Here is a 14,742-nt window from a genome sequence, read left to right as displayed (position 1 = left end):
TTGGCGGGATGCTCATCATGCATGAGTTTTGTGTCATATTGATAGGAGTCTTTTGACTGAGAGTTCCTGTAGTGGAACATCTCTTAGAGCCACTCCTGCATGAGGGAATTTTCCTTGTATGATCATGACATCATATCTTGTGTACATCATCACTATTGACAACACTTAATGCGTCGGCCTACACCATCTTGACACCAGGGCCCAGAGACGTAGTCCCTCCTGGACGAATTCTGTTATCAATGCTTTTGTTTTTATGTTGCTGATGATTGACATGTTCCTATTCTTTACAACATGCAGATGTATCCATTTTATGTTCTTTTAAAAATTTAATTTAACACATCACGAAAGTAAAATATCTTGGAAGGGTCCTTTGTCACACTCAGACTTGGATCAAGTGGTATCAAAGTAGTCTTTGTGTTGATGTGAATTGCAGCATGAACAATGGAACATGCAGCGACAGAGGATGAAAAAGTGATGTACAAGACCATGCTCAACATTTCCAAAAGGGTAGAGATAATGTATGAAACTCTATAGAAAGAGACAAACAAAAAGGAGTGATTGCAGCTTCAGTTGCAAGCCAGGGAAGATGCCTGGAAGAACTGAAGCATAACAACCATATTCTTTAAATAGAAAACGTTGAATTGAAGATGCATCTACATGAAGAGAAAGAGGAGAAACAAAGTTTTCTACGACACTTGCAAGCAAAGGACGAGGCCTTGGAAAAGTTGCAACGTGACCCATGTGATGTAAAATGTAGTTCTCCATCTTTATGTATGTTTACTGATGATGATTTCACTGTTTTTGAAAATCATACCACAGGAATTGGCTCCAAACTGTTGAAGAAAATGGGGTATGAAGGAAAATGCTTAGGCATCAATGGCCATGGCATTGTCAACCCCATCAAAGTAGAAGAATTTCCCTATCGAACAAGACTTGGGTATGTCAGAAAAGAAGTTGGGGAATGTGCCGAGACAGCTAGCAAACCACCAACAATGGATGATGAGCAGCCCTCATCAGTTCTTTCCAAATCGACAGAGGAGGTAAAATATGTTGATTTCCTTTCGGTTTCATCGTCACATAGCATGATTTTGTTGGATATTTGGAGATCCAAATTACAGGGACAAACATGAGGCTCCTTACTAGGACGAGGCACGAGAAGGAAAAATAAATTAGTGTTAATAGCTAAGGCATAACTCAACCATTGGAGGTTGGGCAGAGACCTCAATTTGCAGGCTCGAGATACACCAAAGGAGAATGCTCGAAGGTGTCAAATTCTTTCGAGGCATCATTGAAATCGTCGAGAAAAGAGAATGATGGGAAAGCATCCCCATCATCCCATGGCAGTTTCCATTGCAGGGAAAGAGCTGAGGCAAGCTCTCATTGCCATACTTACACTAGAGACAGCAATGGAAGGTATAACCACTTTCCATTTCGATTATGATCATGTTGATAATAATGAATGCAAAACATGGCATCAAAAAACATGCACCTTTTGTGGATTACATAACCATACATTTTCTAAGTGTTGGAAAATAATGGCAGCACACAAAAGGATGAGGCATGAAATACCCTCTCAACAGCATGAAAATAAACAGGTTAAGAAGATATGGAGGAAGAAAACATATTGCAGTCATTGCGATAGAAGTGGTCACCAAAGAGACACTTGTTGGAGGCTCCATCCAGAGCAGCGCCTTAAAGACAAAGCGTTGGTGTGTGAACCAGGTGAAGCAATTGTTCGACAAGAAAAACCGCCACAAGGAGGCAACCCATTCACATTGATAAGTGAAAAATGATTTCTAGACATGTTGTCGTTTCATGGACGTGCTTTTGTAAATCATTTGTTGGATTTTAAGATGTAAAAGTGATGATGTGTTTTCCATCACTTGTTCAGCAACAATGATGTCTAGTATTATTTGGTGTCGCATGTTAAGCTATGAAAGTGATGTTATGTTTCTATCACTTGTCAAAACAATAGTGTTTGGTCTTACATTTGTAAATCATGTATTTCATTGATGCTTTGTTTTCCATAACTTGTTTAAGCAACAATGATAGGTTGGCCTTGTTGTCATAGCTGAGGTCTTGCGCCCATCTTGATGTAAACTTGACCACCGAGTATGTGTTATAAACTCATGGCAAGTGTGGGACATTTGGGTCATTAGTTGGTCATAAAAGTCAAGCATGTAATTTACAAAACAATGTACTACAGGTTGTAGAGATAGTAGGTGTCGACTCGTCGCTTAAGGCTCCGAAGAAAAAAGGTGAAGGAGATGGAAGAGAGACCTTTTTAGGACGTTTGTGATGCAGACAAGGTAGAGGGAAGTTGTAGATTATTTTTCATGCTTTTGGAGCACCAAAAGCTCCTCAGTGGGGAGGATTGATCCAAGTGGCTCCAGAGACACACATGACAAAGAGGGTTTATGAACGCTTGAAAATCAAAGTGTTTAGAATGATGTCAACCTAGGACCAAAGTGTAGATCTCGTCGTCCTGATCGCGAAGGTGCGAACGGTTCATCAATCCGAGCTCGTATGAGGGAGAACAAGCCAGTCAAAGTTTTGGTCAAAGTTGGGTTGCGGGCTAGGTTTAAGTGTCCTACAATTTGATCAACCTCGAGGCATGAAACCTAGCTCCCGAAATTAGTCAAAATTGTGGACTCGTTAATTTTCCCAATACCCCTTATTTCCAAAAGATTTGAAAATCTCCCCTTTTATAAATAAAAATTAATATATATATATATATATATATATATATATATATATATATATATATATATATATATATATATATATATATATATATATATATATGTATGTATATGTATATGTATATGTATATGTATATGTATATGTATATGTATATGTATATGTATGTATATGTATGTATATGTATATGTATATGTATATGTATATATGTATATGTATATATCTATATCTATATCTATATCTATATCTATATCTATATCTATATCTATATATATATATATATATATATATATATATATATATAAGATGGTGGCGGGCCACCACCCCTGCCACCCCCAAAAACCACTGCATAATAAAAAAAATGTTTATTAAAAGGCCAACGGGCCATAACCGCCACCAGCCTAACTGCAACCTTACAACAAAAAACTATATATATTTTTCATGGCTCGAAGCCCTCCAACATCACTGCAAATATATGTTATTAATGGGGTGGGCAGGAGCCACCTCCGGTGGACTCGACCCACACCCCCAAGTGTACCACCATGTATGTCATATGTAGAGTGGGGCCGACAGGGATCGAACTTGCCCAGCCCACGTGGGCCAGCCCCCAAGCAGGTGGCCCCATAAAGGATGGCACCACCAACGAATGACCACCTAAATTGCGGTACCACCACATAAAATCGGTGATCCAAACGGTAATGCGACCAAACCTTGATGTGCACTGAATTATGGGGTAGGCCACCCAATGAAAACACGACCCCCACTTGGAATTTAGCTCGTTTAGAATCAAACACAATTTTGTGTAAAAAATGGAGGGGTGGGCTTTGACCACCCAACCCCTCCTCAACCATTTGCCCATTATACCAATCTACCTAAACCATTTCATTGGGTAATCTGCCCAAAAAAACTTTTAAAATAACCCAGTTTTTTCAGTGTGGGGGAAAAATGGAGAAACCAGGAGCTGGCACGTATTTCGAGACAGAGGAGGTAGAATCTTGGCATGCAGTTTAAGGCATCATTTTGCAGGAGGGGTGAAATTTCACTTTATCACATTTTGACAAATTTTATATGGTTTCAGCACTTCGCAGAACCACAAACGCAATGGCGCTATCCAGGTCTCCATCAGAGTTTTATATTTTTCGGCCATTTTTAGTATGAGGGTGGAACCATGATTGCTGCAAAAACAGGGAGCGGAACCATGATCCTTGCAATTTCCCTGAGGAAGTAATTTTTCTCCATGTCAGAATATAGTCAATTTTACAGTCGTTTTTCATCGTTTTCCGCAGGGATCGCAATGGCGAAGTTAGATTTTCCTTTAGAGTTGCAGATTTCCAGTCCACCCATGGAGCAGAATCTTTGAGGAATTTAGGGGGAATACAAAAGATTCCTTGAGCCTCAAATTCTCAACTTCTCAGAATTCAAAAATTGGACAGTCAATTTTTCACTATTCGGCGTCACAAATCTTCAGATTTCTCATTCTCTCATTCTATTCTTCAACCACTTTTCTAAGTGGAATGCAAGTGTTAACATCCATGTGCGAGCAGTCATACGATTGATGTCATGAGATTGATGGTCTGAACAACTTCAACAGTTTGACATCCACTTCTTCAGATGGCCCTTGGTTGTGAGGTATATGATGTGTTCATGTAATTCTTCTTCATGCATTGTGCTGCACAGATCCTTGTTCGTGCTTGATGTGGGATCTTATTTATTACTCATTTTTATGATTCCTTGATGTGACGCATAATCACCTATGTGATGTACTTGTTGTCTTGATTCATCATGTTATGTTTTGAGATCCCTTTGTTGTATGTTGATGGGATACTCATGTGTCACCATGCATGTTGCTTTGAGATCCCTTTTATGCAACATTGGTGGGATGCTCATCATGCATGAATTTTGTGTCATACTGATAGGAGTCTTTTGACTGAGAGTTACTATAGTGGAACATCTCTTAGAGCCGCTCCTGCGTGAGGGAATTTTCCTTGTATGATCACGACATCATCTCTTGTGTACATCATCACTATTGACATCACTTAATGCAGCGACCTACACCATCTTGACACTGGAGCTCGAAGACGTAGTCCCTCCTGGATGAACTCCATTATCAACGCTTATGTTTTTATGTTGTTGATGATTGACATGTTCCCATTCTTTACAGGATGTAGATGTATTCATTTTATGTTCTTTTAAAAATTTAATTTAACACATCACGAAAGTAAAAGGTCTTGGAAGGGTCCTTTGTCACACCCGGACCTGGATCAACTGTGGATAGATTTCATTGAGCTGGACGAATTAGCTAGTGGGAAGAGATAGTGGATAGCAGTTGAAGGGTACGAGACTTGAGGCTGGACACAGTCCTGATGCCCAATGTACCAAACTACCTTTATCCACTGAGAGGAGTTGGAAGAGCTCGGAGGGGGATTCTGGATGTAATTTCCAGATCAGTGGCTAGGTGGTGAGGCCTTCCGGATAAAGGAAATAATTTCATGTTTATTATTATAGCGAGAAAAATAGATAAGTAGTATCTCTATGTTGGGTAATCACTAGTAAGAAAAGATTATTTGTTTTATTATCATGTAGTTAAACAGTTATCATGCAATTTAATTACTGATAAGACTCTGTCATTGAAAGTTAATAAGTATATTATGCTTTCCTCTATATTCCTAGCATATTCAAATATTTGCAGACATCGATGCATAATAGAAGTAATGACAATAGTGAACCTTTAACCACTGTAGAGTAAAAGGAAATGCATCAGCTATCTAAAGCAATAAGTGTAAGAATGAATTACAATAGAAAGAGAAATTTTCCCTTTTACTTTCTGAATACAAATTGTCTTACTAAAATTAAGAGTTCACTGAATAATGAAACCAGAGTAGGCATTCTATCAATTTATAGAAATTCATAAGTATTTCTCTAATTTAACCATATCAGGAAAGCTTACAAAAAGACAAAGACATTGAAATCTCATTCAAACATTAAAATAAGTAAAATAATATGTGAGGGTTTGTATGACTCTCGGTCGAGTTTTGGGAGAACCCTCGTGAGCCAATTACCAAATATAAACCTCATCTTAACCACTCAAATATTGATATTCTTGAGTTGTAGCAGGAAGAACATAAATCGTCATAATTTAAACCATAAAAGCCAGTCATTGATCAACCGTAAGCCGAATGCAAGGTTCAAGCTTCCAACCCCAACCCTAGGGAACAAACCCTGACTGTGAATCTTTATAAACATGAAACAAAGGGATTTTGAAATGGAATGACAACAATATATATATATATATATATATATATATATATATATATATATATAAGCCATTGATTAAAATTATGTATCTGCAGACCTCCATAAAACCCTTAACTACAGTTCAAGAATAATTAACATCATGCTTACGAACGGGTTCATCAATTACCCATTAATTCTATAATAAGTAAAATTACAGTCCAATGACAACCGTAGCAATCTAGCTAGTGAAAAACCTTAAAATTCTAATGCAACAAAATAGCACAGTCCCTCAAGTAATGAGGCATGTCGCCTGAAAATAAATTGTCAAGACAAGCTTGAGGGGTAACCGACCTGAAATCGAAGACAATGATTGTTGTGAGAGAGGGATTTCATTATGAATCCTCCTTTTGAACAGAGATATACATACCACAACCAGAATGTACCTACAGACCAAGAATACCATGGATTAAGGATAAAACCAAATCGGAGGAAAGATTTTAGTAGAGAAGCACTTGAGCATAAAATAAATTTACCTGAAAGAGGTTGTCAAGAAATGGAAGGTAAGGTATGCCTGATAGAGCACATCACTGTCATTAGGGGTTCTCAAGAGCAAAAACTTCTAGAGTTCACCCTTAACATTGTAACCATTATCTCTGTTTTGCAGCATGAATCCAACGCGTCCCTCTAGGGTAGGGAGTCTAGCCATCGGTGGTCTGACCTACTACAGGAGCCGAGGAGAGTGAATTAGCATTGTATATCAAATAAATAAGGATTCAAAAATACCAGATGAGATATGGGTGCTCATGTTGTTTTCCACACTATACCTGTGAGCCTGCAGAGGTGGTCCTGGCAGGAAGTTGTGTCATACAGCCATCCGGGTCGCCCTCTATCACAGAGTTGTACCTCAACATCATTGCATAACCAAATGACCCCTAACCTTGCTGCGTTTTGCATTATTCCGCAGGTTAATGCCTCAAGAGATAAAGACCGTGGATCTCCTCCAATCCAACAATGAAGATGAGACCAGGTGTCGAGGTCGAGATTGTTCCAGCCAGTCTCATCAACATTAAATGGAGTACTACAGAGAGTGAAAATGCCTCAGGTTCTCTCCGCATTAATGGAGAGGTGTTATCAAATGTATGCCAACAAGGTAGAATTCAATGCGGAAGGGGTGACTGTACTCTTGGGTGTTAGCACTTACTCGCCAACTAACCTAAAGTGCCTCATTAATTTATAAAGCATAATGATAATGATTTTTTTTTGTTATTTATATATATAGTTTCGTTTGTTTTTGTATGTTAGTTTGTTACAGTAGGCTTTCACTCTTACTAGATGTTAAAGTAGGCTTTCACTCTTACTAGATGTCTTTAAATCATGGATCATTAACTTATTTTCTCACATCCAAGGCAAATAATCTCTTAGGTAAGTAAAAAAAAATCATACTCCAAGGCATAATAAAATATTTTTCTATTACACATTCAAAATAATTTATAATTAAATGTTACTCAAGTGTATTTAAATGTCTTATTAATATTTTCAAAATACCTCATAACTAGTCAATCATATAAAATAAATTTAAATAAGCATCGAAACACATATCTCATGATATATTTAATATAACTAAGTTGATAAAAAAATAATTTGAATTATAACTTTATTTTTTAATAATAATAATAATAATCATTAAACATATATCATTTAAAAAAATCTGTAACAATATTTTTAATTATGGAGATTTATCTCATTTTATTATGAATTTTTTAATTTATAAATACACTTTATTACAATACCATAAATTAATGTTATACCATGTCTAAAATATTATAAGATTTATATCATACTTATTAGTACCACATATCTAAAATACTATCACTAATCTATATCATACTTATTACTACTAGATATCTAAAATATTATAACTGATCTTCATATAACTACTAATAAAAATATTTTAAAATATTTAACGAAGCTTAAATCTCTACCATTTTCTTATATATATATATATATATATATATATATATATATATATATATACATTCTTATTGCCCATGTATTTAGTTTAAAATATTTCCAATCACCAAGATGTGAACAAGAACATAAATGGCTAATATCATAATCTTGATAATTACGTCGTAAGGCGTTCCCTTTGAAATCAACTCCCCTTCTTGCCCCTCTATCATTCTTATGCACCGTCAGATTATATGTTAGACGATTGAGAAAAGCTGAACCGTTCGATCACAAAAAATAGTTATGAATTCATTGCAGGTAGCTCTTCAATGCGGTTGTCGAAAAGGGGAAACTGAAGGAAGCATACGTTTCGCCAGAGGTGATTACCAAGAAGGGATACGATGGAGCCAAGGCCGACATCTGGTCCTGCGGAGTCATATTGTTCATGCTCCTGGCGGGCTACTTGCCTTTCCACGATGCGAATCTGATAGTGATGTATAAGAAGATCGAAAGGGGATTTCAAATGCCCGCCCTGGTTTTCCTCTGGTTTACCTCTAAAGTCTGGCATCTGGTTGTCCGGCTGCTAGACCCTAACCCTCTGATGAGGATCACCGTTCCGCAGGTCATGGAGGTTTCTTGGTTCCGCTGGGGCTTCAAGCACCCGTAGGCTAACAACGATGTCGATGTCAGACAGCTCGAAGATGTTGGCTCGACCTTCCCCTCCCCCAAGCCGACCTGCCGGAACGCCGACCTGCCTGAACACCTTCGACATAATTTCCCTCTCACTAGGGTTCAATCCCTCTCGGGCCTGTTCAAGGATGATGTGGATCAACGACTTACTAGAAAAAGGGAGAATGATCTAGATACGAAAATCCAACTCTCAAGAAAATTTCACGTCAAACAGAGTAAGGTAATTTCGTAACGCTTCTCAAGATTACATAAAATTGTGCTTTGGGGATGAATCCTGCTTCCTACTTGTAGAGTCCAAGGTGATGTAAAACATGGAAAGCATATTAAAAAAAAAAATTCTTGCTTTGGTGCCACATGATGGACCAACATATTTTCTGCTTTAAAATGCATATGTTGTGGCTGGAAAATGGAATGATGCAGCAAAAATAAGGAGAACAACGAAAAACACGTCGCTGAAGAAGGAACCCACATGCAGTTGGATCGAAGTTAAGGATCAGGAGGAGTGTTGCCAATCAATTATATTCAGGAAAGTGACTGAAATCTAAATATTTATTATATTATTACATTGCAAATAAACGTTTATTTCTTGCAAGGGAGTGTCGTTTTAAAAGTTGTTGAGATGGAAACTAATCACTGACTGGTAGGCATCAAACTTATGTTGAATATGCAGGCAACAGTATATTCTACAAAGAATTCTGATGTATGTGTTTCCTTTCTCAGCAACGTCCACAGGAATGTGTGATTTCATCTATGAGGACATTAGTGAATGTGGTTTTCGTTGATGCATCCAATTGGGCGTGGACGATATAGTTTGCTATGAGAAGCCTCTGCTACAATCTGAAGTATAGCAGATTTCAAATTCAAATAGTCATCCAAAGTATTGTAAATTTGATGAGAGATTCTTGCATAAGCTTTCACTTAAAAAGGCTTGGATGTTTGCACTAAAACTGTGTGGGTGTTGTTTTTTTTGGGACGGGGAGCAAGAGGGGGATTATATGCACCATGATTGTATAGCACTGAAAAATTAGTTTGGTTCAATTATCCTTTCACAATGAGAAAAGCTAGGAACCATTGTGAGTCCATATTTGGAAATTTTGGTACTATGTTCCATATTTGCTTAATTTTTTGTACTCTGTGCTTACCGGATTGTGGTCTAGCCCAAGTAGTAAAGTGATTGGTCTTCTATTAAGTTAGATGATGCTGAGTGTAAATTTTGAGTGACTTTTACTGTAGATGTGCCCCTCATAGCCTTGCATCTTAGCTAAAAATAATATATAAAAATCATTCTCCAAACTAAAAACAAATAAAATATATACCTTTGTATAATCATGGTACTCTGTAATCCTTACAAGCAATATAAGGCAACCAAAGTGGGGGCATCTGAAAGAGTTGCACAAAGAGATAAAACTATGTGAAGCTGCTCTACTCTATGGAGACGTGAATACCATTTCACTGGGCCAAGGCCTTGAGGTTGGTCATTCAATTGAATATTTTTCTGTAACAAGATTAATACATTATGACATTGCAAATAAACATTTATTTCTTGCAAGGGAGTGTTGTTTTAAAAGTTGTTGAGATGGACCCCTTTGTTTTTTTCTTTTTCCCTAGATTCACTCTTTTTCTCTGCTATTTCTCATCCTTTTTCATAGCCATGGCCATTGGAAAGAAGAAAGGGGAAACCAAATTTGGTGATAAAGAAAACATTTTTGATAGTGAAAATGCCAATAAATGTTAGAGTTGGTAAAGGGTGAAAGCTTGATAGACATGTTCACAAGACCATTAACTCATAGAGGAGTAGCTTGGCTACTCATGCAGCTGTGGGTAGGTTACAATTCTTTTTCATAGAGGGAAGTTCCATCTCTTATAGTGAAGGGTGCTGAAGAATTTAAATATGCACTTGGAATCTATGAAGCAACTAATTGCAAGCTTAAGCAAACAAATTCATGTATGGCTAGTTGATGAAGGTTGTCATTACTTCAATCTTACAAGTAGATATTATAGTATCACACCACTATGTCTGTATGGTGAATATTCTTGGTCATGCTAGATAGTTGGAAGAGGCAATGGATCTTATCAATAAAATATCATTTCAGTATTTTGATTCGGGGATGAATCTTGCTTCCTACTTGTAGAGTCTAAGGTGATGTAAAACATGGAAAGCATATAAAAAAATTCATTCTTGCTTTGGTGCCACATGATGGACCAACATATTTTCTGCTTTAAAATGCCTATGTTGTGGCTGGAAAATGGAATGATGCAGCATAAATAAGGAGAACAATGAAAAACAAGTCCCTGAAGAAGGAACCCACATGCAGTTGGATTGAAGTTAAGGAGCAGGAGGTCTGCACTGAAACTGTGTGGGTGTTGTTTCTTTTGGGGCGGGGGGAAGGAGGGGGATTATATGCACCATGATTGTATAGCACTGAAAAATTAGTTTGGTTCAATTATCCTTTCACAATGAGAAAAGCTAGGAACCATTGTGAGTCCATATTTGGAAATTTGGTACTCTGTTCCATATTTGCTTTATTTTTTGTACTCTGTGCCTACCAGATTGTGGTCTAGCCCAAGTAGTAAAGTGATTGGTCTTCTATTAAGTTAGATGATGCTGAGTGTAAATTTTGAGTGACTTTTACTGTAGATGTGCCCCTCACAGCCTTGCATCTTAGCTAAAAATAATCTATAAAAATAATTCTCCAAACTAAAAAAAAAAAATATATATACCTTTGTATAATCGTGGTACTCTATAATCCTTACAAGCAATATAAGGCAACCGAAGTGGGGGCATCTGAAATAGTTGCACAAAGAGAAAAAATTATGTGAAGCTGCTCTACTCTATGGAGACGTGAATACCATTTCACTGGGCCAAGGCCTTGAGGTTGGTCATTCAATTGAATATTTTTCTGTAACAATATTAATATTATGACATTGCAAACAAACATTTATTTCTTGCAAGGGAGTTTCATTTTAAAAGCTATTGAGATGGACCCCCTTGTTTTTTTCTTTTTCCCTAGATTCACTCTTTTTCTCTGCTATTTCTCATCCTTTTTCATAGCCATGGCCATTGGAAAGAAGGAAGGGGAAACCAAATTTGGTGATAAAGAAAACATTTTTGATAGTGAAAATGCCAATAAACTGTTAGAGTTGGTAAAGGGTGAATGCTTGATAGACATGTTCACCAGACCATTAACTCATAGAGGAGTAGCTTGGCTACTCATGCAGCTGTGGATAGGTTACGATTCTTTTTCATAGAAGGAAGTTCCATATCCTATAGTGAAGGGTGCTGAAGAATTTAAATCTGCACTTGGAATCTATGAAGCAACTAATTGCAAGCTTAAGCAAACAAATTCATGTATGGCTAGTTGATGAAGGTTGTCATTACTTCAATTTTACAAGTAGATATTATAGTATCACACCACTATGTCTGTATGGTGAATATTTTGGGTCATGCTAGATAGTTGGAAGAGGCAATGGATCTTATCAATAAACTATCATTTCAGTATTCTGATTCGGGGATGAATCCTGCTTCCTACTTGTAGAGTCTAAGGTGATGTAAATCATGGAAAGCATATAAAAAATTCATTCTTGCTTTGGTGCCACGTGATGGACCAACATATTTTATGCTTTAAAATGCCTATGTTGTGGTTGGAAAATGGAATGATGCAACATAAATAAGGAGAACAATGAAAAACAAGTCCCTGAAGAAGGAACCCACATGCAGTTGGATTGAAGTTAAGGAGCAAGAGGTCTGCACTGAAACTGTGTGGGTGTTGTTTCTTTTGGGGTGGGGGGAAGGAGGGGGATTATATGCACCATGATTGTATAGCACTGAAAAATTAGTTTGGTTCAATTATCCTTTCACAATGAGAAAAGCTAGGAACCATTGTGAGTCCATATTTGGAAATTTTGGTACTCTGTTCCATATTTGCTTTATTTTTTGTACTCTGTGCCTACCAGATTGTGGTCTAGCCCAAGTAGTAAAGTGATTGGTCTTCTATTAAGTTAGATGATGTTGAGTGTAAATTCTGAGTGACTTTTACTGTAGATGTGCCCCTCACAGCCTTGCATCTTAGCTAAAAATAATCTATAAAAATCATTCTCCAAACTAAAAACAAATAAAATATATACCTCTGTATAATCGTGGTACTCTGTAATCCTTACAAGCAATATAAGGCAACCGAAGTGGGGGAATCTAAAAGAGTTTCATAAAGAGATAAAACTATGTGAAGTTGTTCTACTCTATGGAGACATGAATACCATTTCACTGGGCCAAGGCCTTGAGGTTGGTCATTCAATTGAATATTTTTCTGTAACAAGATTAATATATTATGACATTGCAAATAAACATTTATTTCTTGCAAGGGAGTGTCGTTTTAAAAGTTTTTGAGATGGACCCCTTTGTTTTTTTCTTTTTCCCTAGATTCACTCTTTTTCTCTGCTATTTCTCATCCTTTTTCATAGCCATGGCCATTGGAAAGAAGGAAGGGGAAACCAAATTTGGTGATAAAGAAAACATTTTTGATAGTGAAAATGCCAATAAAATGTTAGAGTTGGTAAAGGGTGAATGCTTGATAGACATGTTCACTAGACCATTAACTCGTAGAGGAGTAGCTTGGCTACTCATGCAGCTGTGGGTAGGTTACGATTCTTTTTCATAGAAGGAAGTTCCATATCCTATAGTGAAGGGTGCTGAAGAATTTAAATCTGCACTTGGAATCTATGAAGCAACTAATTGCAAGCTTAAGCAAACAAATTCATGTATGGCTAGTTGATGAAGGTTGTCATTACTTCAATTTTACAAGTAGATATTATAGTATCACACCACTATGTCTGTATGGTGAATATTCTTGGTCATGCTAGATAGTTGGAAGAGGCAATGGATCTTATCAATAAAATATCATTTCAATATTGTGATTTGGGGATGAATCCTGCTTCCTACTTGTAGAGTCCAAGGTGATGTAAAACATGGAAAGCATATAAAAAAATTCATTCTTGCTTTGGTGCCACATGATGGACCAACATATTTTCTGCTTTAAAATGCCTATGCTGTGGCTGGAAAATGGAATGATGCAGCAAAAATAAGGAGAACAATGAAAAACACGTCCCTGAAGAAGGAACCCACATGCAGTTGGATTGAAGTTAAGGAGCAGGAGGAGTGCTGCCAATCAATTATATTCAAGAAAGTGACTGAAACCTAAATATTTATTATACCTCAGCAATGACGGTGGTTCCTTGATAAATTGTACAAGACCATTCAAAGAAGCTTCCCTTGACCTTAAAATCAGCGTGAGCATTATTTCCCAAATATACCTTCAGAGAAGGCCTCAACTGAAATAGTGTGGACCTCCGTGCAGTGAAAATCATACTTTATGGCCTAGTTCCCTCACCTCGGTATGCTTCCCATGTGTCGTGAAGGCTCAACAACTGCCATGAGATAAATCATTAAAGAGAAAACAACAATCAGACTCACAGATGCCATAATAATTTTTGGAAAATAATAGTGTTTGTGAATTTTCATTAATACATTATTACATTGCAAATAAACCTTTATTTCTTGCAAGGGAGTGTCGTTTTAAAAGCTGTTGAGATGGAAACTAATCAGTCATACGGTAGGCATCAAACTTATGCTGAATATCTAGGCAACAATATATTCTACAAAGAATTCTAGTGTACCGTGTATTTACGCCTCATCTGCACACAAGTTATTCATGAGAATTATGTTTTATGTCTGTGTTTTCATATATATGTGAACCAGACAAAACAGGGTATTATACCTCGGCAATGACGGTGGTTCCTTGATAAATTGTACAAGACCGTTCAAAGAAGCTTCCCTTGACCTTAAAATCAGCGTGAGCATTATTGCCCAAATATACCTTCAGAGAAGGCCTCAACTGAAACAGTGTGGACCTCCGTGCAGTGAAAATCAGATTTTATGGCCTGGTTCTCTCGCCTCGGTATGCTTCCCACGTGTCGTGAAGGCTCAGCAACTACCATGAGATAAATCATTAAAGAGAACAACAATCAGACTCACGGATGCCATAATAATTTTTGGAAAATAATAGTGTTTGTGAATTTTCATCTTGACCTGAGTTTTTCAAAGTTTGCAAGGTTCAATTCCCTCGAGGTTTTTCAGGATGAGCAGGGCTCAATTTTGGTACAATATTTTTCCTGTTC

This window comes from Pinus tabuliformis, chromosome 7, assembly GCF_031772625.1.
Source record: "Pinus tabuliformis cultivar Carrire ecotype Pingquan chromosome 7, CPIR1, whole genome shotgun sequence".
Lineage (NCBI taxonomy): Eukaryota > Viridiplantae > Streptophyta > Pinopsida > Pinales > Pinaceae > Pinus > Pinus tabuliformis.
This window is presented reverse-complemented; position numbering follows the sequence as displayed.